Source organism: Poecile atricapillus, chromosome W (genome assembly GCF_030490865.1).
Source record: "Poecile atricapillus isolate bPoeAtr1 chromosome W, bPoeAtr1.hap1, whole genome shotgun sequence".
NCBI lineage: Eukaryota > Metazoa > Chordata > Aves > Passeriformes > Paridae > Poecile > Poecile atricapillus.
In genome coordinates this window covers 69,050,133-69,071,855 of record NC_081288.1, presented here as the reverse complement: position 1 = coordinate 69,071,855, position 21,723 = coordinate 69,050,133, and positions in this window count along the sequence as shown.

Sequence of the window (21,723 nt, the reverse complement as noted above, 5' to 3'; positions counted from 1 at the left end):
GAAAGAAAGAAAGTGCCTCATTCCAGTTTGTATGTATGTATGTGTGTGTGAAGTTTGCAGGATGTAAAGCAGAGACTTGATGGTGGAGTGAAAGGATGCTTTTGAATACACGTGGCAAGGTCCAAGCAAACTATTTGTCTTGGCACATCTGTGTCCCATAAACTTCTTAGTTTAGATTCAGACAGTAAGCGGGACAGAGAACACCCCTAAAACTACAGCTGAGCAAGAAAGCAGGTCGCATCAGCATGTTTTAAAGGAAGCAGTTTTTTTGTGTGAGAAGAAAATGGACATATGAGACTCCAGCAGTATCGACGTTCAGCTTAGAAGCAAAGTGCAATGATTCCGTACAAACTCTGAAAATGAAACGCAGCAATAAAAAGGCAATGGGACATGTCAGCGAAAGCTTTGTGGCCAAGCAGGGTGAGATGTTTGAAGCAGAACCACAGTTTGGTTTCACTAAGGATCCATCATGGTGGATTGCAAACATGTGCCAAGACAACACATATTCTGCAGCTGTTGCAGCTCTCCACAGGAACACTAGCGCTTTCCCTTAGACTCTAAAATGCAGAGAAATGGCCTGCGCAGCGCAGAAGCTATTTGTGCTGCTTGTACACCTCTTCCAACCCCTCAGTGGAAACTATTGCGCCTGCCTTTAGACTCTGAGATCCAGAGAACACAATGGTAGAGGCAGTGGAGAATGGAAGGAGAGAGTGAAGTTTGATGAGTGAGTTTGATGTGACTTATGTGGAGCACGCAGAAAATGTAGCCCCGTACTGGTTTTTACACCTGGAGCCTATTTCTGTAAGACATTTCAGGTGGACATTTTTGATCAAGAAGCCAGAGTGAAAAAATTGACAGCGGGTCTCTCTAGGAAAGAACAAGCAGCAAGGCGTCGTGTGCCATTTAAATGCTGCTATAAGAAGGGCGTACTTTAGCAGCATCTCTCTTGACACTTCTATCTGTGTAATCTCTAGCTGCTGGGACACAGCGACACTGAAAATAATTGTACTGCAAATACCAAGTTACACAGGGAAAAAGGGTAGGTCAGCAAATGCCTTCTGTCCTGGCACATCTCTCAGTCAGAACTCCAGCTGAAAAATTTTGCTGTAATGATGGACTTTGCCACTTGGAGAGAATTTATATAGTTGGGAAGAAGCATTCAAAGCCCTAGTGCATTTCGTCTATTTTACGGACTGCAAGGGCACTATAAAGGCCAGCACTAGCTTTTTGTTGGACTTTTTCTTTTTGAGTAGCTGCTGGACGTTTTGAAGCGGTTTGGGATCTGCTAGAGTGCAAGGTAATACATAGAGCTTGAGGAAAGTGATATACACATTTTATATCTCCAGGGAGGTGGATGCAGTTCAGTGTGTGCGAGTTACATGTTGAGCAGCTGATCACACAGAAAAGAAGAGGCTGCGCTGCAATTGCCTTTTCATTTGCAGCTTATAAACTGCACAGCCCACAATGAAACAATTCCACTTCCTTCTGTGCTACATACAGGATCACATTCTCTCAGTCTCTAAGAGCCAGGACCCCCAGCGGAGCTCTTCCCTGCGCTGCTCCTACACCAATGAGGCCGGAGCCGCAAACAGCTTGGCTTTTTCCCTGGCACCGTCTGCCAGCGCTCATCAAAATAACCACACGATGGCGCTGTCGACTAACAAAAGAAGGAAACGCACCGAGGCCAGCTCCAAAGGACAGAGCCGAGTTGGAAACGTCCCTGCTCTCAAATTAACTGTGCCAGGAAAAAAAGACTTTGCTGATCTTCCCCCTCCAACTGTGCAAACACTTTTGCACCACACTCAAAGGGCAACACGAAATCCTCTGCCCTAACAAACATTTTCACTCTCGCAGGGTCTGGTAACAAACTCAAAGACATCCGCTCAACAAATGTGCCAGCGGAGAGAGAAAGTTCTTTGCTGCCTACAATTTCAGCTTCACCCATCAAACAATGAACACACACCCTGCTATTGGCACTTTTCTTTTCAGCTCTACGCTCCTAAGCTTTCAGTCTCAGAGTCAAGATCCAAGCAGCATGGCAACAGGGACTACTCACACACTAAAGCTACAAGGACAAAAAGCTCAACAACTTGGTGTCTAGATTCCCACTGTCAGTTCAACAGCTCTAACCCACAGGGAAACCTCTTGGGAAAAACCTTTAAATTCACTGAGACCACCCAAAGTGCCCATCCAAACTTAATTTCTTTGCCAAAGAGAAGAACAAGAAGCTCATTTCAAGAGAAATGGCATCCCCTCCTCCAAAATCCAAAACATCCAGTGACTGATCCCATACAATGGTGTCAGAACACTCTTACTAGAGGCAGACAGCCTTCCAAAGATGGATACTGACTCAATGACTGTACAAATTGAGGGAGTGCTTCCAAATATGCCGGCACAAGAAGCTGCTGTCGTCCTTGAGCTGCGCGACACAGCTTCTTATCTGCACCTCCAAATCTGGGGCTATGTGCTTTCCTCCCCATGAGAAAGCATTGCCATTCTCCTTCAGGAACTTACCAAGCCAAACTGTACGCCATGTCCTGTACTATGTCCAACAATGGCTCCTGCACAGAAGGGTCTACGACATAAATATCTCTCTGGACTATACCTCCTCATGGTACCTTTAACGCCTGCCCTATTACATTGTCACTATATCTTTTACTTGCCAAGGAAAGGCACTCAGAGTCACTTGGCCTTGCCTTGCCTTTGATGCTGTGGCTAGTCTACTCTTGTTTTGCTTGCTTGCTTATGTGTGCCTTGCCTGGCAAGACCTAGAAAGACCTTCCTTGCTTTGCTTTGCCTTGCCTACCGCTCTTTGCAATGCAATCCAAGTGTAGGAGCAATTGTAGGCAAGTCAAGGGAGAAGCTGACAAGGCTGGAGCCATGAGGGGCAAGCAAATGGAGTGGTAGGTGAGAGAAGGCCCAGAACTTCTAGGCAAGGATGGGCATAGGAAGGCCAGGCAGAAACAGGAAGGCCTAGGCAAGGCTAGGTTTCCCTGGAGGAAAGCAGTCAAGTGTGGGCAGGTCAAGTGTGGGCGTAGGCACTGGAGGGAGTGCAAGGCTAGGGAGGCAAGGCAGGGCAAGGCAAGGAAACTTTGGGGTCACCAAGGCAAGACAAATGAGAGGTACATTCAAAGACTGCTGGTACACAAAAGGGGCTAGGACAGACTTCTCTGTCTGGCCTTGATCTCACATGGGCCATCTCTAATCTGCACCTAAAACACTTGGATTACCTGCTTTCCTTGGTATACAAAAGAGCTGTCATTCTGGTCGTGAAGCGCAAAGGTGAAATGTGAATTTTATGTCCAAAATTCAAGACATGTAAGGATAGGTGCCAGAAGCAAGCTGCCAGGACAGATGGGTGTGCTTGCACGTGACCTCTTTTGGGCTTCCTCTCACATGCTCCTGAAACGCTGGAGGTATGTGAAAGCCTTGAGAGTCCTAGGAGAAGCAGGCAGGGCAAGGCAAGATGAAGAAATTCCGCAAAAAGAGGGGTATTGAATTCCAGGTGGGGGACGAGTGAGCAAGGGAATGCAAGGCAAGGGAGAGGAGAGGTTCAAAGGTAACGCCAAGAAAAGTGGTGGCTTTGCCAGGCAAGACAAAGGAGAGGCAAGCAAGGCAATGAGAGTCCTAGAAGGAGAAGGAAATGAAAGATTGGAGCTGGACAAAAAGGAAGGGAAACTGGACAAAGTGGCAAGGGGGATGGGTGGTGCAAGGCCCTGGACTGGTAGGAAGGGCAAGGGAAAGACATGGATGGGTCAGGGAGGAAGAGGAAAACAATGGCCAGGAATGACAAAGAAATGCAAGGTTGGATAGGAAAGGAAAGGCAAGGCAATGTAGGGAAGGGGTAGGCCAGACAATGGGTGTCTTAAGAGGAAAAGTATGCATAGCAAGGCCAAGAGAAAAGCGGTAAAGAAGTTAGCGTGGGGGATAGGTGAGTGTAGCTGAGAAAGAAAGAAAGAAAGAAAGTGCCCCATTCCAGTTTGTATGTGTGTATGTGTGTGTGAAGTTTGCAGGATGTAAAGCAGAGACTTGATGGTGGAGTGAAAGGATACTTTTGAATACACGTGGCAAGGTCCAAGCAAACTATTTGTCTTGGCACATCTGTGTCCCATAAACTTCTTAGTTTAGATTCAAACTGTAAGCGGGACAGAGAACACCCCTAAAATTACAGCTGAGCAAGAAAGCAGGTCGCATCAGCATGTTTTAAAGGAAGCAGTTTTTTTGTGTGAGAAGAAAATGGACATATGAGACTCCAGCAGTATCGACGTTCAGCTTAGAAGCAAAGTGCAATGATTCCGTACAAACTTTGAAAATGAAACGCAGCAATAAAAAGGCAATGGGACATGTCAGCGAAAGCTTTGTGGCCAAGCAGGGTGAGATGTTTGAAGCAGAACCACAGTTTGGTTTCACTAAGGATCCATCATGGTGGATTGCAAACATGTGCCAAGACAACACATATTCTGCAGCTGTTGCAGCTCTCCGCAGGAACACTAGCGCTTTCCCTTAGACTCTAAAATGCAGAGAAATGGCCTGCGCAGCGCAGAAGCTATTTGTGCTGCTTGTACACCTCTTCCAACCCCTCAGTGGAAACTATTGCGCCTGCCTTTAGACTCTGAGATCCAGAGAACACAATGGTAGAGGCAGTGGAGAATGGAAGGAGAGAGTGAAGTTTGATGAGTGAGTTTGATGTGACTTATGTGGAGCACGCAGAAAATGTAGCCCCGTACTGGTTTTTACACCTGGAGCCTATTTCTGTAAGACATTTCAGGTGGACATTTTTGATCAAGAAGCCAGAGTGAAAAAATTGACAGCGGGTCTCTCTGGGAAAGAAAAAGCAGCAAGGCGTCGTGTGCCATTTAAATGCTGCTATAAGAAGGGCGTACTTTAGCAGCATCTCTCTTGACACTTCTATCTGTGTAATCTCTAGCTGCTTGGACACAGCGACACTGAAAATAATTGTACTGCAAATACCAAGTTACACAGGGAAAAAGGGTAGGTCAGCAAATGCCTTCTGTCCTGGCACATCTCTCAGTCAGAACTCCAGCTGAAAAATTTTGCTGTAATGATGGACTTTGCCACCTGGAGAGAATTTATATAGTTGGGAAGAAGCATTCAAAGCCCTAGTGCATTTCGTCTATTTAACGGACTGCAAGGGCACTATAAAGGCCAGCACTAGCTTTTTGTTGGACTTTTTGAGTAGCTGCTGGACATTTTGAAGCGGTTTGGGATCTGCTAGAGTGCAAGGTAATACATAGAGTTTGAGGAAAGTGATATACACATTTTATATCTCCAGGGAGGTGGATGCAGTTCAGTGTGTGCGAGTTACATGTTGAGCAGCTGATCACACAGAAAAGAAGAGGCTGCGCTGCAATTGCCTTTTCATTTGCAGCTTATAAACTGCACAGCCCACAATGAAACAATTCCACTTCCTTCTGTGCTACATACAGGATCACATTCTCTCAGTCTCTAAGAGCCAGGACCCCCAGCGGAGCTCTTCCCTGCGCTGCTCCTACACCAATGAGGCCGGAGCCGCAAACAGCTTGGCTTTTTCCCTGGCACCGTCTGCCAGCGCTCATCAAAATAACCACACGATGGCGCTGTCGACTAACAAAAGAAGGAAACGCACCGAGGCCAGCTCCAAAGGACAGAGCCGAGGTGGAAACGTCCCTGCTCTCAAATTAACTGTGCCAGGAAAAAAAGACTTTGCTGATCTTCCCCCTCCAACTATGCAAACACTTTTGCACCACACTCAAAGGGCAACACGAAATCCTCTGCCCTAACAAACATTTTCACTCTCGCAGAGTCCGGTAACAAACTCAAAGACATCCGCTCAACAAATGTGCCAGCGGAGAGAGAAAGTTCTTTGCTGCCTACAATTTCAGCTTCACCCATCAAACAATGAACACACACCCTGCTATTGGCACTTTTCTTTTCAGCTCTACGCTCCTAAGCTTTCAGTCTCAGAGTCAAGATCCAAGCAGCATGGCAACAGGGACTACTCACACACTAAAGCTACAAGGACAAAAAGCTCAACAACTTGGTGTCTAGATTCCCACTGTCAGTTCAACAGCTCTAACCCACAGGGAAACCTCTTGGGAAAAACCTTTACATTCACTGAGACCACCCAAAGTGCCCATCCAAACTTAATTTCTTTGCCAAAGAGAAGAACAAGAAGCTCATTTCAAGAGAAAGGGCATCCCCTCCTCCAAAATCCAAAACATCCAGTGACTGATCCCATACAATGGTGTCAGAACACTCTTACTAGAGGCAGACAGCCTTCCAAAGATGGATACTGACTCAATGACTGTACAAATTGAGGGAGTGCTTCCAAATATGCCGGCACAAGAAGCTGCTGTCGTCCTTGAGCTGCGCGACACAGCTTCTTATCTGCACCTCCAACTCTGGGGCTACGTGCTTTCCTTCCCATGAGAAAGCATTGCCATTCTCCTTCAGGAACTTACCAAGCCAAACTGTATGCCATGTCCTGTACTATGTCCAACAATGGCTCCTGCACAGAAGGGTCTACGACATAAATATCTCTCTGGACTATACCTCCTCATGGTACCTTTAACGCCTGCCCTATTACATTGTCACTATATCTTTTACTTGCCAAGGAAAGGCACTCAGAGTCACTTGGCCTTGCCTTGCCTTTGATGCTGTGGCTAGTCTACTCTTGTTTTGCTTGCTTGCTTATGTGTGCCTTGCCTGGCAAGACCTAGAAAGACCTTCCTTGCTTTGCTTTGCCTTGCCTACCGCTCTTTGCAATGCAAACCAAGTGTAGGTGCAATTGTAGGCAAGTCAAGGGAGAAGCTGACAAGGCTGGAGCCATGAGGGGCAAGCAAATGGAGTGGTAGGTGAGAGAAGGCCCAGAACTTCTAGGCAAGGATGGACATAGGAAGGCCAGGCAGAAACAGGAAGGCCTAGGCAAGGCTAGGTTTCCCTGGAGGAAAGCAGTCAAGTGTGGGCAGGTCAAGTGTGGGCAGGTCAAGTGTGGGCGTAGGCACTGGAGGGAGTGCAAGGCTAGGGAGGCAAGGCAGGGCAAGGCAAGGAAACTTTTGGGTCACCAAGGCAAGACAAATGAGAGGTACATTCAAAGACTGCTGGTACACAAAAGGGGCTAGGACAGACTTCTCTGGCTGGCCTTGATCTCACATGGGCCATCTCTAATCTGCACCTAAAACACTTGCATTACCTGCTTTCCTTGGTATACAAAAGAACTGTCATTCTGGTCCTGAAGCGCAAAGGTGAAATGTGAATTTTATGTCCAAAATTCAAGACATGTAAGGATAGGTGCCAGAAGCAAGCTGCCAGGACAGATGGGTGTGCTTGCACGTGACCTCTTTTGGGCTTCCTCTCACATGCTCCTGAAACGCTGGAGGTACGTGAAAGCCTTGAGAGTCCTAGGAGAAGCAGGCAGGGCAAGGCAAGATGAAGAAATTCCGCAAAAAGAGGGGTATTGAATTCCAGGTGGGGGACGAGTGAGCAAGGGAATGCAAGGCAAGGGAGAGGAGAGGTTCAAAGGTAACGCCAAGAAAAGTGGTGGCTTTGCCAGGCAAGACAAAGGAGAGGCAAGCAAGGCAATGAGAGTCCTAGAAGGAGAAGGAAATGAAATATTGGAGCTGGACAAAGGGGAAGGGAAACTGGACAAAGTGGCAAGGGGGATGGGTGGTGCAAGGCACTGGACTGGTAGGAAGGGCAAGGGAAAGACATGGATGGGTCAGGAAGGAAGAGGAAAACAATGGCCAGGAATGACAAAGAAATGCAAGGTTGGATAGGAAAGGAAAGGCAAGGCAATGTAGGGAAGGGGTAGGCCAGACAATGGGTGTCTTAAGAGGAAAAGTATGCATAGCAAGGCCAAGAGAAAAGCGGTAAAGAAGTTAGCGTGGGGAATAGGTGAGTGTAGCTGAGAAAGAAAGAAAGAAAGTGCCTCATTCCAGTTTGTATGTATGTATGTGTGTGTGAAGTTTGCAGGATGTAAAGCAGAGACTTGATGGTGGAGTGAAAGGATGCTTTTGAATACACGTGGCAAGGTCCAAGCAAACTATTTGTCTTGGCACATCTGTGTCCCATAAACTTCTTAGTTTAGATTCAGACTGTAAGCGGGACAGAGAACACCCCTAAAATTACAGCTGAGCAAGAAAGCAGGTCGCATCAGCATGTTTTAAAGGAAGCAGTTTTTTTGTGTGAGAAGAAAATGGACATATGAGACTCCAGCAGTATCGACGTTCAGCTTAGAAGCAAAGTGCAATGATTCCGTACAAACTCTGAAAATGAAACACAGCAATAAAAAGGCAATGGGACATGTCAGCGAAAGCTTTGTGGCCAAGCAGGGTGAGATGTTTGAAGCAGAACCACAGTTTGGTTTCACTAAGGATCCATCATGGTGGATTGCAAACATGTGCCAAGACAACACATATTCTGCAGCTGTTGCAGCTCTCCGCAGAAACACTAGCGCTTTCCCTTAGACTCTAAAATGCAGAGAAATGGCCTGCGCAGCGCAGAAGCTATTTGTGCTGCTTGTACACCTCTTCCAACCCCTCAGTGGAAACTATTGCGCCTGCCTTTAGACTCTGAGATCCAGAGAACACAATGGTAGAGGAAGTGGTGGAGAATGGAAGGAGAGAGTGAAGTTTGATGAGTGAGTTTGATGTGACTTATGTGGAGCACGCAGAAAATGTAGCCCCGTACTGGTTTTTACACCTGGAGCCTATTTCTGTAAGACATTTCAGGCGGACATTTTTGATCAAGAAGCCAGAGTGAAAAAATTGACAGCGGGTCTCTCTAGGAAAGAAAAAGCAGCAAGGCGTCGTGTGCCATTTAAATGCTGCTATAAGAAGGGCGTACTTTAGCAGCATCTCTCTTGACACTTCTATCTGTGTAATCTCTAGCTGCTGGGACACCGCGACACTGAAAATAATTGTACTGCAAATACCAAGTTACACAGGGAAAAAGGGTAGGTCAGCAAATGCCTTCTGTCCTGGCACATCTCTCAGTCAGAACTCCAGCTGAAAAATTTTGCTGTAATGATGGACTTTGCCACCTGGAGAGAATTTATATAGTTGGGAAGAAGCATTCAAAGCCCTAGTGCATTTCGTCTATTTTACGGACTGCAAGGGCACTATAAAGGCCAGCACTAGCTTTTTGTTGGACTTTTTCTTTTTGAGTAGCTGCTGGACGTTTTGAAGCGGTTTGGGATCTGCTAGAGTGCAAGGTAATACATAGAGCTTGAGGAAAGTGATATACACATTTTATATCTCCAAGGAGGTGGATGCAGTTCAGTGTGTGCGAGTTACATGTTGAGCAGCTGATCACACAGAAAAGAAGAGGCTGCGCTGCAATTGCCTTTTCATTTGCAGCTTATAAACTGCACAGCCCACAATGAAACAATTCCACTTCCTTCTGTGCTACATACAGGATCACATTCTCTCAGTCTCTAAGAGCCAGGACCCCCAGCGGAGCTCTTCCCTGCGCTGCTCCTACACCAATGAGGCCGGAGCCGCAAACAGCTTGGCTTTTTCCCTGGCACCGGCTGCCAGCGCTCATCAAAATAACCACACGATGGCGCTGTCGACTAACAAAAGAAGGAAACGCACCGAGGCCAGCTCCAAAGGACAGAGCCGAGTTGGAAACGTCCCTGCTCTCAAATTAACTGTGCCAGGAAAAAAAGACTTTGCTGATCTTCCCCCTCCAAGTGTGCAAACACTTTTGCACCACACTCAAAGGGCAACACGAAATCCTCTGCCCTAACAAACATTTTCACTCTCGCAGAGTCCGGTAACAAACTCAAAGACATCCGCTCAACAAATGTGCCAGCGGAGAGAGAAAGTTCTTTGCTGCCTACAATTTCAGCTTCACCCATCAAACAATGAACACACACCCTGCTATTAGCACTTTTCTTTTCAGCTCTACGCTCCTAAGCTTTCAGTCTCAGAGTCAAGATCCAAGCAGCATGGCAACAGGGACTACTCACACACTAAAGCTACAAGGACAAAAAGCTCAACAACTTGGTGTCTAGATTCCCACTGTCAGTTCAACAGCTCTAACCCACAGGGAAACCTCTTGGGAAAAACCTTTAAATTCACTGAGACCACCCAAAGTGCCCATCCAAACTTAATTTCTTTGCCAAAGAGAAGAACAAGAAGCTCATTTCAAGAGAAATGGCATCCCCTCCTCCAAAATCCAAAACATCCAGTGACTGATCCCATACAATGGTGTCAGAACACTCTTACTAGAGGCAGACAGCCTTCCAAAGATGGATACTGACTCAATGACTGTACAAATTGAGGGAGTGCTTCCAAATATGCCGGCACAAGAAGCTGCTGTCGTCCTTGAGCTGCGCGACACAGCTTCTTATCTGCACCTCCAACTCTGGGGCTACGTGCTTTCCTTCCCATGAGAAAGCATTGCCATTCTCCTTCAGGAACTTACCAAGCCAAGCTGTATGCCATGTCCTGTACTATGTCCAACAATGGCTCCTGCACAGAAGGGTCTACGACATAAATATCTCTCTGGACTATACCTCCTCATGGTACCTTTAACGCCTGCCCTATTACATTGTCACTATATCTTTTACTTGCCAAGGAAAGGCACTCAGAGTCACTTGGCCTTGCCTTGCCTTTGATGCTGTGGCTAGTCTACTCTTGTTTTGCTTGCTTGCTTATGTGTGCCTTGCCTGGCAAGACCTAGAAAGACCTTCCTTGCTTTGCTTTGCCTTGCCTACCGCTCTTTGCAATGCAAACCAAGTGTAGGCGCAATTGTAGGCAAGTCAAGGGAGAAGCTGACAAGGCTGGAGCCATGAGGGGCAAGCAAATGGAGTGGTAGGTGAGAGAAGGCCCAGAACTTCTAGGCAAGGATGGGCATAGGAAGGCCAGGCAGAAACAGGAAGGCCTAGGCAAGGCTAGGTTTCCCTGGAGGAAAGCAGTCAAGTGTGGGCAGGTCAAGTGTGGGCGTAGGCACTGGAGGGAGTGCAAGGCTAGGGAGGCAAGGCAGGGCAAGGCAAGGAAACTTTGGGGTCACCAAGGCAAGACAAATGAGAGGTACATTCAAAGACTGCTGGTACACAAAAGGGGCTAGGACAGACTTCTCTGGCTGGCCTTGATCTCACATGGGCCATCTCTAATCTGCACCTAAAACACTTGGATTACCTGCTTTCCTTGGTATACAAAAGAACTGTCATTCTGGTCCTGAAGCGCAAAGGTGAAATGTGAATTTTATGTCCAAAATTCAAGACATGTAAGGATAGGTGCCAGAAGCAAGCTGCCAGGACAGATGGGTGTGCTTGCACGTGACCTCTTTTGGGCTTCCTCTCACATGCTCCTGAAACGCTGGAGGTACGTGAAAGCCTTGAGAGTCCTAGGAGAAGCAGGCAGGGCAAGGCAAGATGAAGAAATTCCGCAAAAAGAGGGGTATTGAATTCCAGGTGGGGGACGAGTGAGCAAGGGAATGCAAGGCAAGGGAGAGGAGAGGTTCAAAGGTAACGCCAAGAAAAGTGGTGGCTTTGCCAGGCAAGACAAAGGAGAGGCAAGCAAGGCAATGAGAGTCCTAGAAGGAGAAGGAAATGAAAGATTGGAGCTGGACAAAGGGGAAGGGAAACTGGACAAAGTGGCAAGGGGGATGGGTGGTGCAAGGCACTGGACTGGTAGGAAGGGCAAGGGAAAGACATGGATGGGTCAGGAAGGAAGAGGAAAACAATGGCCAGGAATGACAAAGAAATGCAAGGTTGGATAGGAAAGGAAAGGCAAGGCAATGTAGGGAAGGGGTAGGCCAGACAATGGGTGTCTCAAGAGGAAAAGTATGCATAGCAAGGCCAAGAGAAAAGCGGTAAAGAAGTTAGCGTGGGGAATAGGTGAGTGTAGCTGAGAAAGAAAGAAAGAAAGTGCCTCATTCCAGTATGTATGTATGTGTGTGTGAAGTTTGCAGGATGTAAAGCAGAAGAAAGCAGTGACTTTATGGTGGAGTGAAAGGATGCTTTTGAATACACGTGGCAAGGTCCAAGCAAACTATTTGTCTTGGCACATCTGTGTCCCATAAACTTCTTAGTTTAGATTCAGACTGTAAGCGGGACAGAGAACACCCCTAAAATTACAGCTGAGCAAGAAAGCAGGTCGCATCAGCATGTTTTAAAGGAAGCAGTTTTTTTGTGTGAGAAGAAAATGGACATATGAGACTCCAGCAGTATCGACGTTCAGCTTAGAAGCAAAGTGCAATGATTCCGTACAAACTCTGAAAATGAAACGCAGCAATAAAAAGGCAATGGGACATGTCAGCGAAAGCTTTGTGGCCAAGCAGGGTGAGATGTTTAAAGCAGAACAACAGTTTGGTTTCACTAAGGATCCATCATGGTGGATTGCAAACATGTGCCAAGACAACACATATTCTGCAGCTGTTGCAGCTCTCCGCAGGAACACTAGCGCTTTCCCTTAGACTCTAAAATGCAGAGAAATGGCCTGCGCAGCGCAGAAGCTATTTGTGCTGCTTGTACACCTCTTCCAACCCCTCAGTGGAAACTATTGCGCCTGCCTTTAGACTCTGAGATCCAGAGAACACAATGGTAGAGGAAGTGGTGGAGAATGGAAGGAGAGAGTGAAGTTTGATGAGTGAGTTTGATGTGACTTATGTGGAGCACGCAGAAAATGTAGCCCCGTACTGGTTTTTACACCTGGAGCCTATTTCTGTAAGACATTTCAGGTGGACATTTTTGATCAAGAAGCCAGAGTGAAAAAATTGACAGCGGGTCTCTCTAGGAAAGAACAAGCAGCAAGGCGTCGTGTGCCATTTAAATGCTGCTATAAGAAGGGCGTACTTTAGCAGCATCTCTCTTGACACTTCTATCTGTGTAATCTCTAGCTGCTTGGACACAGCGACACTGAAAATAATTGTACTGCAAATACCAAGTTACACAGGGAAAAAGGGTAGGTCAGCAAATGCCTTCTGTCCTGGCACATCTCTCAGTCAGAACTCCAGCTGAAAAATTTTGCTGTAATGATGGACTTTGCCACCTGGAGAGAATTTATATAGTTGGGAAGAAGCATTCAAAGCCCTAGTGCATTTCGTCTATTTAACGGACTGCAAGGGCACTATAAAGGCCAGCACTAGCTTTTTGTTGGACTTTTTGAGTAGCTGCTGGACATTTTGAAGCGGTTTGGGATCTGCTAGAGTGCAAGGTAATACATAGAGTTTGAGGAAAGTGATATACACATTTTATATCTCCAGGGAGGTGGATGCAGTTCAGTGTGTGCGAGTTACATGTTGAGCAGCTGATCACACAGAAAAGAAGAGGCTGCGCTGCAATTGCCTTTTCATTTGCAGCTTATAAACTGCACAGCCCACAATGAAACAATTCCACTTCCTTCTGTGCTACATACAGGATCACATTCTCTCAGTCTCTAAGAGCCAGGACCCCCAGCGGAGCTCTTCCCTGCGCTGCTCCTACACCAATGAGGCCGGAGCCGCAAACAGCTTGGCTTTTTCCCTGGCACCGGCTGCCAGCGCTCATCAAAATAACCACACGATGGCGCTGTCGACTAACAAAAGAAGGAAACGCACCGAGGCCAGCTCCAAAGGACAGAGCCGAGTTGGAAACGTCCCTGCTCTCAAATTAACTGTGCCAGGAAAAAAAGACTTTGCTGATCTTCCCCCTCCAAGTGTGCAAACACTTTTGCACCACACTCAAAGGGCAACACGAAATCCTCTGCCCTAACAAACATTTTCACTCTCGCAGAGTCCGGTAACAAACTCAAAGACATCCGCTCAACAAATGTGCCAGCGGAGAGAGAAAGTTCTTTGCTGCCTACAATTTCAGCTTCACCCATCAAACAATGAACACACACCCTGCTATTGGCACTTTTCTTTTCAGCTCTACGCTCCTAAGCTTTCAGTCTCAGAGTCAAGATCCAAGCAGCATGGCAACAGGGACTACTCACACACTAAAGCTACAAGGACAAAAAGCTCAACAACTTGGTGTCTAGATTCCCACTGTCAGTTCAACAGCTCTAACCCACAGGGAAACCTCTTGGGAAAAACCTTTACATTCACTGAGACCACCCAAAGTGCCCATCCAAACTTAATTTCTTTGCCAAAGAGAAGAACAAGAAGCTCATTTCAAGAGAAAGGGCATCCCCTCCTCCAAAATCCAAAACATCCAGTGACTGATCCCATACAATGGTGTCAGAACACTCTTACTAGAGGCAGACAGCCTTCCAAAGATGGATACTGACTCAATGACTGTACAAATTGAGGGAGTGCTTCCAAATATGCCGGCACAAGAAGCTGCTGTCGTCCTTGAGCTGCGCGACACAGCTTCTTATCTGCACCTCCAACTCTGGGGCTACGTGCTTTCCTTCCCATGAGAAAGCATTGCCATTCTCCTTCAGGAACTTACCAAGCCAAACTGTATGCCATGTCCTGTACTATGTCCAACAATGGCTCCTGCACAGAAGGGTCTACGACATAAATATCTCTCTGGACTATACCTCCTCATGGTACCTTTAACGCCTGCCCTATTACATTGTCACTATATCTTTTACTTGCCAAGGAAAGGCACTCAGAGTCACTTGGCCTTGCCTTGCCTTTGATGCTGTGGCTAGTCTACTCTTGTTTTGCTTGCTTGCTTATGTGTGCCTTGCCTGGCAAGACCTAGAAAGACCTTCCTTGCTTTGCTTTGCCTTGCCTACCGCTCTTTGCAATGCAAACCAAGTGTAGGTGCAATTGTAGGCAAGTCAAGGGAGAAGCTGACAAGGCTGGAGCCATGAGGGGCAAGCAAATGGAGTGGTAGGTGAGAGAAGGCCCAGAACTTCTAGGCAAGGATGGACATAGGAAGGCCAGGCAGAAACAGGAAGGCCTAGGCAAGGCTAGGTTTCCCTGGAGGAAATCAGTCAAGTGTGGGCAGGTCAAGTGTGGGCAGGTCAAGTGTGGGCGTAGGCACTGGAGGGAGTGCAAGGCTAGGGAGGCAAGGCAGGGCAAGGCAAGGAAACTTTTGGGTCACCAAGGCAAGACAAATGAGAGGTACATTCAAAGACTGCTGGTACACAAAAGGGGCTAGGACAGACTTCTCTGTCTGGCCTTGATCTCACATGGGCCATCTCTAATCTGCACCTAAAACACTTGGATTACCTGCTTTCCTTGGTATACAAAAGAACTGTCATTCTGGTCCTGAAGCGCAAAGGTGAAATGTGAATTTTATGTCCAAAATTCAAGACATGTAAGGATAGGTGCCAGAAGCAAGCTGCCAGGACAGATGGGTGTGCTTGCACGTGACCTCTTTTGGGCTTCCTCTCACATGCTCCTGAAACGCTGGAGGTACGTGAAAGCCTTGAGAGTCCTAGGAGAAGCAGGCAGGGCAAGGCAAGATGAAGAAATTCCGCAAAAAGAGGGGTATTGAATTCCAGGTGGGGGACGAGTGAGCAAGGGAATGCAAGGCAAGGGAGAGGAGAGGTTCAAAGGTAACGCCAAGAAAAGTGGTGGCTTTGCCAGGCAAGACAAAGGAGAGGCAAGCAAGGCAATGAGAGTCCTAGAAGGAGAAGGAAATGAAAGATTGGAGCTGGACAAAGGGGAAGGGAAACTGGACAAAGTGGCAAGGGGGATGGGTGGTGCAAGGCACTGGACTGGTAGGAAGGGCAAGGGAAAGACATGGATGGGTCAGGAAGGAAGAGGAAAACAATGGCCAGGAATGACAAAGAAATGCAAGGTTGGATAGGAAAGGAAAGGCAAGGCAATGTAGGGAAGGGGTAGGCCAGACAATGGGTGTCTCAAGAGGAAAAGTATGCATAGCAAGGCCAAGAGAAAAGCGGTAAAGAAGTTAGCGTGGGGAATAGGTGAGTGTAGCTGAGAAAGAAAGAAAGAAAGTGCCTCATTCCAGTTTGTATGTATGTATGTGTGTGTGAAGTTTGCAGGATGTAAAGCAGAGACTTGATGGTGGAGTGAAAGGATGCTTTTGAATACACGTGGCAAGGTCCAAGCAAACTATTTGTCTTGGCACATCTGTGTCCCATAAACTTCTTAGTTTAGATTCAGACTGTAAGCGGGACAGAGAACACCCCTAAAATTACAGCTGAGCAAGAAAGCAGGTCGCATCAGCATGTTTTAAAGGAAGCAGTTTTTTTGTGTGAGAAGAAAATGGACATATGAGACTCCAGCAGTATCGACGTTCAGCTTAGAAGCAAAGTGCAATGATTCCGTACAAACTCTGAAAATGAAACGCAGCAATAAAAAGGCAATGGGACATGTCAGCGAAAGCTTTGTGGCCAAGCAGGGTGAGATGTTTGAAGCAGAACCACAGTTTGGTTTCACTAAGGATCCATCATGGTGGATTGCAAACATGTGCCAAGACAACACATATTCTGCAGCTGTTGCAGCTCTCCGCAGAAACACTAGCGCTTTCCCTTAGACTCTAAAATGCAGAGAAATGGCCTGCGCAGCGCAGAAGCTATTTGTGCTGCTTGTACACCTCTTCCAACCCCTCAGTGGAAACTATTGCGCCTGCCTTTAGACTCTGAGATCCAGAGAACACAATGGTAGAGGCAGTGGAGAATGGAAGGAGAGAGTGAAGTTTGATGAGTGAGTTTGATGTGACTTATGTGGAGCACGCAGAAAATGTAGCCCCGTACTGGTTTTTACACCTGGAGCCTATTTCTGTAAGACATTTCAGGCGGACATTTTTGATCAAGAAGCCAGAGTGAAAAAATTGACAGCGGGTCTCTCTAGGAAAGAAAAAGCAGCAAGGCGTCGTGTGCCATTTAAATGCTGCTATAAGAAGGGCATACTTTAGCAGCATCTCTCTTGACACTTCTATCTGTGTAATCTCTAGCTGCTGGGACACCGCGACACTGAAAATAATTGTACTGCAAATACCAAGTTACACAGGGAAAAAGGCTAGGTCAGCAAATGCCTTCTGTCCTGGCACATCTCTCAGTCAGAACTCCAGCTGAAAAATTTTGCTGTAATGATGGACTTTGCCACCTGGAGAGAATTTATATAGTTGGGAAGAAGCATTCAAAGCCCTAGTGCATTTCGTCTATTTTACGGACTGCAAGGGCACTATAAAGGCCAGCACTAGCTTTTTGTTGGACTTTTTCTTTTTGAGTAGCTGCTGGACGTTTTGAAGCGGTTTGGGATCTGCTAGAGTGCAAGGTAATACATAGAGCTTGAGGAAAGTGATATACACATTTTATATCTCCAGGGAGGTGGATGCAGTTCAGTGTGTGCGAGTTACATGTTGAGCAGCTGATCACACAGAAAAGAAGAGGCTGCGCTGCAATTGCCTTTTCATTTGCAGCTTATAAACTGCACAGCCCACAATGAAACAATTCCACTTCCTTCTGTGCTACATACAGGATCACATTCTCTCAGTCTCTAAGAGCCAGGACCCCCAGCGGAGCTCTTCCCTGCGCTGCTCCTACACCAATGAGGCCGGAGCCGCAAACAGCTTGGCTTTTTCCCTGGCACCGGCTGCCAGCGCTCATCAAAATAACCACACGATGGCGCTGTCGACTAACAAAAGAAGGAAACGCACCGAGGCCAGCTCCAAAGGACAGAGCCGAGGTGGAAACGTCCCTGCTCTCAAATTAACTGTGCCAGGAAAAAAAGACTTTGCTGATCTTCCCCCTCCAACTATGCAAACACTTTTGCACCACACTCAAAGGGCAACACGAAATCCTCTGCCCTAACAAACATTTTCACTCTCGCAGAGTCCGGTAACAAACTCAAAGACATCCGCTCAACAAATGTGCCAGCGGAGAGAGAAAGTTCTTTGCTGCCTACAATTTCAGCTTCACCCATCAAACAATGAACACACACCCTGCTATTAGCACTTTTCTTTTCAGCTCTACGCTCCTAAGCTTTCAGTCTCAGAGTCAAGATCCAAGCAGCATGGCAACAGGGACTACTCACACACTAAAGCTACAAGGACAAAAAGCTCAACAACTTGGTGTCTAGATTCCCACTGTCAGTTCAACAGCTCTAACCCACAGGGAAACCTCTTGGGAAAAACCTTTAAATTCACTGAGACCACCCAAAGTGCCCATCCAAACTTAATTTCTTTGCCAAAGAGAAGAACAAGAAGCTCATTTCAAGAGAAATGGCATCCCCTCCTCCAAAATCCAAAACATCCAGTGACTGATCCCATACAATGGTGTCAGAACACTCTTACTAGAGGCAGACAGCCTTCCAAAGATGGATACTGACTCAATGACTGTACAAATTGAGGGAGTGCTTCCAAATATGCCGGCACAAGAAGCTGCTGTCGTCCTTGAGCTGCGCGACACAGCTTCTTATCTGCACCTCCAACTCTGGGGCTACGTGCTTTCCTTCCCATGAGAAAGCATTGCCATTCTCCTTCAGGAACTTACCAAGCCAAGCTGTATGCCATGTCCTGTACTATGTCCAACAATGGCTCCTGCACAGAAGGGTCTACGACATAAATATCTCTCTGGACTATACCTCCTCATGGTACCTTTAACGCCTGCCCTATTACATTGTCACTATATCTTTTACTTGCCAAGGAAAGGCACTCAGAGTCACTTGGCCTTGCCTTGCCTTTGATGCTGTGGCTAGTCTACTCTTGTTTTGCTTGCTTGCTTATGTGTGCCTTGCCTGGCAAGACCTAGAAAGACCTTCCTTGCTTTGCTTTGCCTTGCCTACCGCTCTTTGCAATGCAAACCAAGTGTAGGCGCAATTGTAGGCAAGTCAAGGGAGAAGCTGACAAGGCTGGAGCCATGAGGGGCAAGCAAATGGAGTGGTAGGTGAGAGAAGGCCCAGAACTTCTAGGCAAGGATGGGCATAGGAAGGCCAGGCAGAAACAGGAAGGCCTAGGCAAGGCTAGGTTTCCCTGGAGGAAAGCAGTCAAGTGTGGGCAGGTCAAGTGTGGGCGTAGGCACTGGAGGGAGTGCAAGGCTAGGGAGGCAAGGCAGGGCAAGGCAAGGAAACTTTTGGGTCACCAAGGCAAGACAAATGAGAGGTACATTCAAAGACTGCTGGTACACAAAAGGGGCTAGGACACACTTCTCTGGCTGGCCTTGATCTCACATGGGCCATCTCTAATCTGCACCTAAAACACTTGGATTACCTGCTTTCCTTGGTATACAAAAGAACTGTCATTCTGGTCCTGAAGCGCAAAGGTGAAATGTGAATTTTATGTCCAAAATTCAAGACATGTAAGGATAGGTGCCAGAAGCAAGCTGCCAGGACAGATGGGTGTGCTTGCACGTGACCTCTTTTGGGCTTCCTCTCACATGCTCCTGAAACGCTGGAGGTACGTGAAAGCCTTGAGAGTCCTAGGAGAAGCAGGCAGGGCAAGGCAAGATGAAGAAATTCCGCAAAAAGAGGGGTATTGAATTCCAGGTGGGGGACGAGTGAGCAAGGGAATGCAAGGCAAGGGAGAGGAGAGGTTCAAAGGTAACGCCAAGAAAAGTGGTGGCTTTGCCAGGCAAGACAAAGGAGAGGCAAGCAAGGCAATGAGAGTCCTAGAAGGAGAAGGAAATGAAAGATTGGAGCTGGACAAAGGGGAAGGGAAACTGGACAAAGTGGCAAGGGGGATGGGTGGTGCAAGGCACTGGACTGGTAGGAAGGGCAAGGGAAAGACATGGATGGGTCAGGAAGGAAGAGGAAAACAATGGCCAGGAATGACAAAGAAATGCAAGGTTGGATAGGAAAGGAAAGGCAAGGCAATGTAGGGAAGGGGTAGGCCAGACAATGGGTGTCTTAAGAGGAAAAGTATGCATAGCAAGGCCAAGAGAAAAGCGGTAAAGAAGTTAGCGTGGGGAATAGGTGAGTGTAGCTGAGAAAGAAAGAAAGAAAGTGCCTCATTCCAGTATGTATGTATGTGTGTGTGAAGTTTGCAGGATGTAAAGCAGAAGAAAGCAGTGACTTTATGGTGGAGTGAAAGGATGCTTTTGAATACACGTGGCAAGGTCCAAGCAAACTATTTGTCTTGGCACATCTGTGTCCCATAAACTTCTTAGTTTAGATTCAGACTGTAAGCGGGACAGAGAACACCCCTAAAATTACAGCTGAGCAAGAAAGCAGGTCGCATCAGCATGTTTTAAAGGAAGCAGTTTTTTTGTGTGAGAAGAAAATGGACATATGAGACTCCAGCAGTATCGACGTTCAGCTTAGAAGCAAAGTGCAATGATTCCATACAAACTCTGAAAATGAAACGCAGCAATAAAAAGGCAATGGGACATGTCAGCGAAAGCTTTGTGGCCAAGCAGGGTGAGATGTTTGAAGCAGAACCACAGTTTGGTTTCACTAAGGATCCATCATGGTGGATTGCAAACATGTGCCAAGACAACACATATTCTGCAGCTGTTGCAGCTCTCCGCAGGAACACTAGCGCTTTCCCTTAGACTCTAAAATGCAGAGAAATGGCCTGCGCAGCGCAGAAGCTATTTGTGCTGCTTGTACACCTCTTCCAACCCCTCAGTGGAAACTATTGCGCCTGCCTTTAGACTCTGAGATCCAGAGAACACAATGGTAGAGGCAGTGGAGAATGGAAGGAGAGAGTGAAGTTTGATGAGTGAGTTTGATGTGACTTATGTGGAGCACGCAGAAAATGTAGCCCCGTACTGGTTTTTACACCTGGAGCCTATTTCTGTAAGACATTTCAGGTGGACATTTTTGATCAAGAAGCCAGAGTGAAAAAATTGACAGCAGGTCTCTCTGGGAAAGAAAAAGCAGCAAGGCGTCGTGTGCCATTTAAATGCTGCTATAAGAAGGGCGTACTTTAGCAGCATCTCTCTTGACACTTCTATCTGTGTAATCTCTAGCTGCTTGGACACAGCGACACTGAAAATAATTGTACTGCAAATACCAAGTTACACAGGGAAAAAGGCTAGGTCAGCAAATGCCTTCTGTCCTGGCACATCTCTCAGTCAGAACTCCAGCTGAAAAATTTTGCTGTAATGATGGACTTTGCCACCTGGAGAGAATTTATATAGTTGGGAAGAAGCATTCAAAGCCCTAGTGCATTTCGTCTATTTTACGGACTGCAAGGGCACTATAAAGGCCAGCACTAGCTTTTTGTTGGACTTTTTCTTTTTGAGTAGCTGCTGGACGTTTTGAAGCGGTTTGGGATCTGCTAGAGTGCAAGGTAATACATAGAGCTTGAGGAAAGTGATATACACATTTTATATCTCCAGGGAGGTGGATGCAGTTCAGTGTGTGCGAGTTACATGTTGAGCAGCTGATCACACAGAAAAGAAGAGGCTGCGCTGCAATTGCCTTTTCATTTGCAGCTTATAAACTGCACAGCCCACAATGAAACAATTCCACTTCCTTCTGTGCTACATACAGGATCACATTCTCTCAGTCTCTAAGAGCCAGGACCCCCAGCGGAGCTCTTCCCTGCGCTGCTCCTACACCAATGAGGCCGGAGCCGCAAACAGCTTGGCTTTTTCCCTGGCACCGGCTGCCAGCGCTCATCAAAATAACCACACGATGGCGCTGTCGACTAACAAAAGAAGGAAACGCACCGAGGCCAGCTCCAAAGGACAGAGCCGAGGTGGAAACGTCCCTGCTCTCAAATTAACTGTGCCAGGAAAAAAAGACTTTGCTGATCTTCCCCCTCCAACTATGCAAACACTTTTGCACCACACTCAAAGGGCAACACGAAATCCTCTGCCCTAACAAACATTTTCACTCTCGCAGAGTCCGGTAACAAACTCAAAGACATCCGCTCAACAAATGTGCCAGCGGAGAGAGAAAGTTCTTTGCTGCCTACAATTTCAGCTT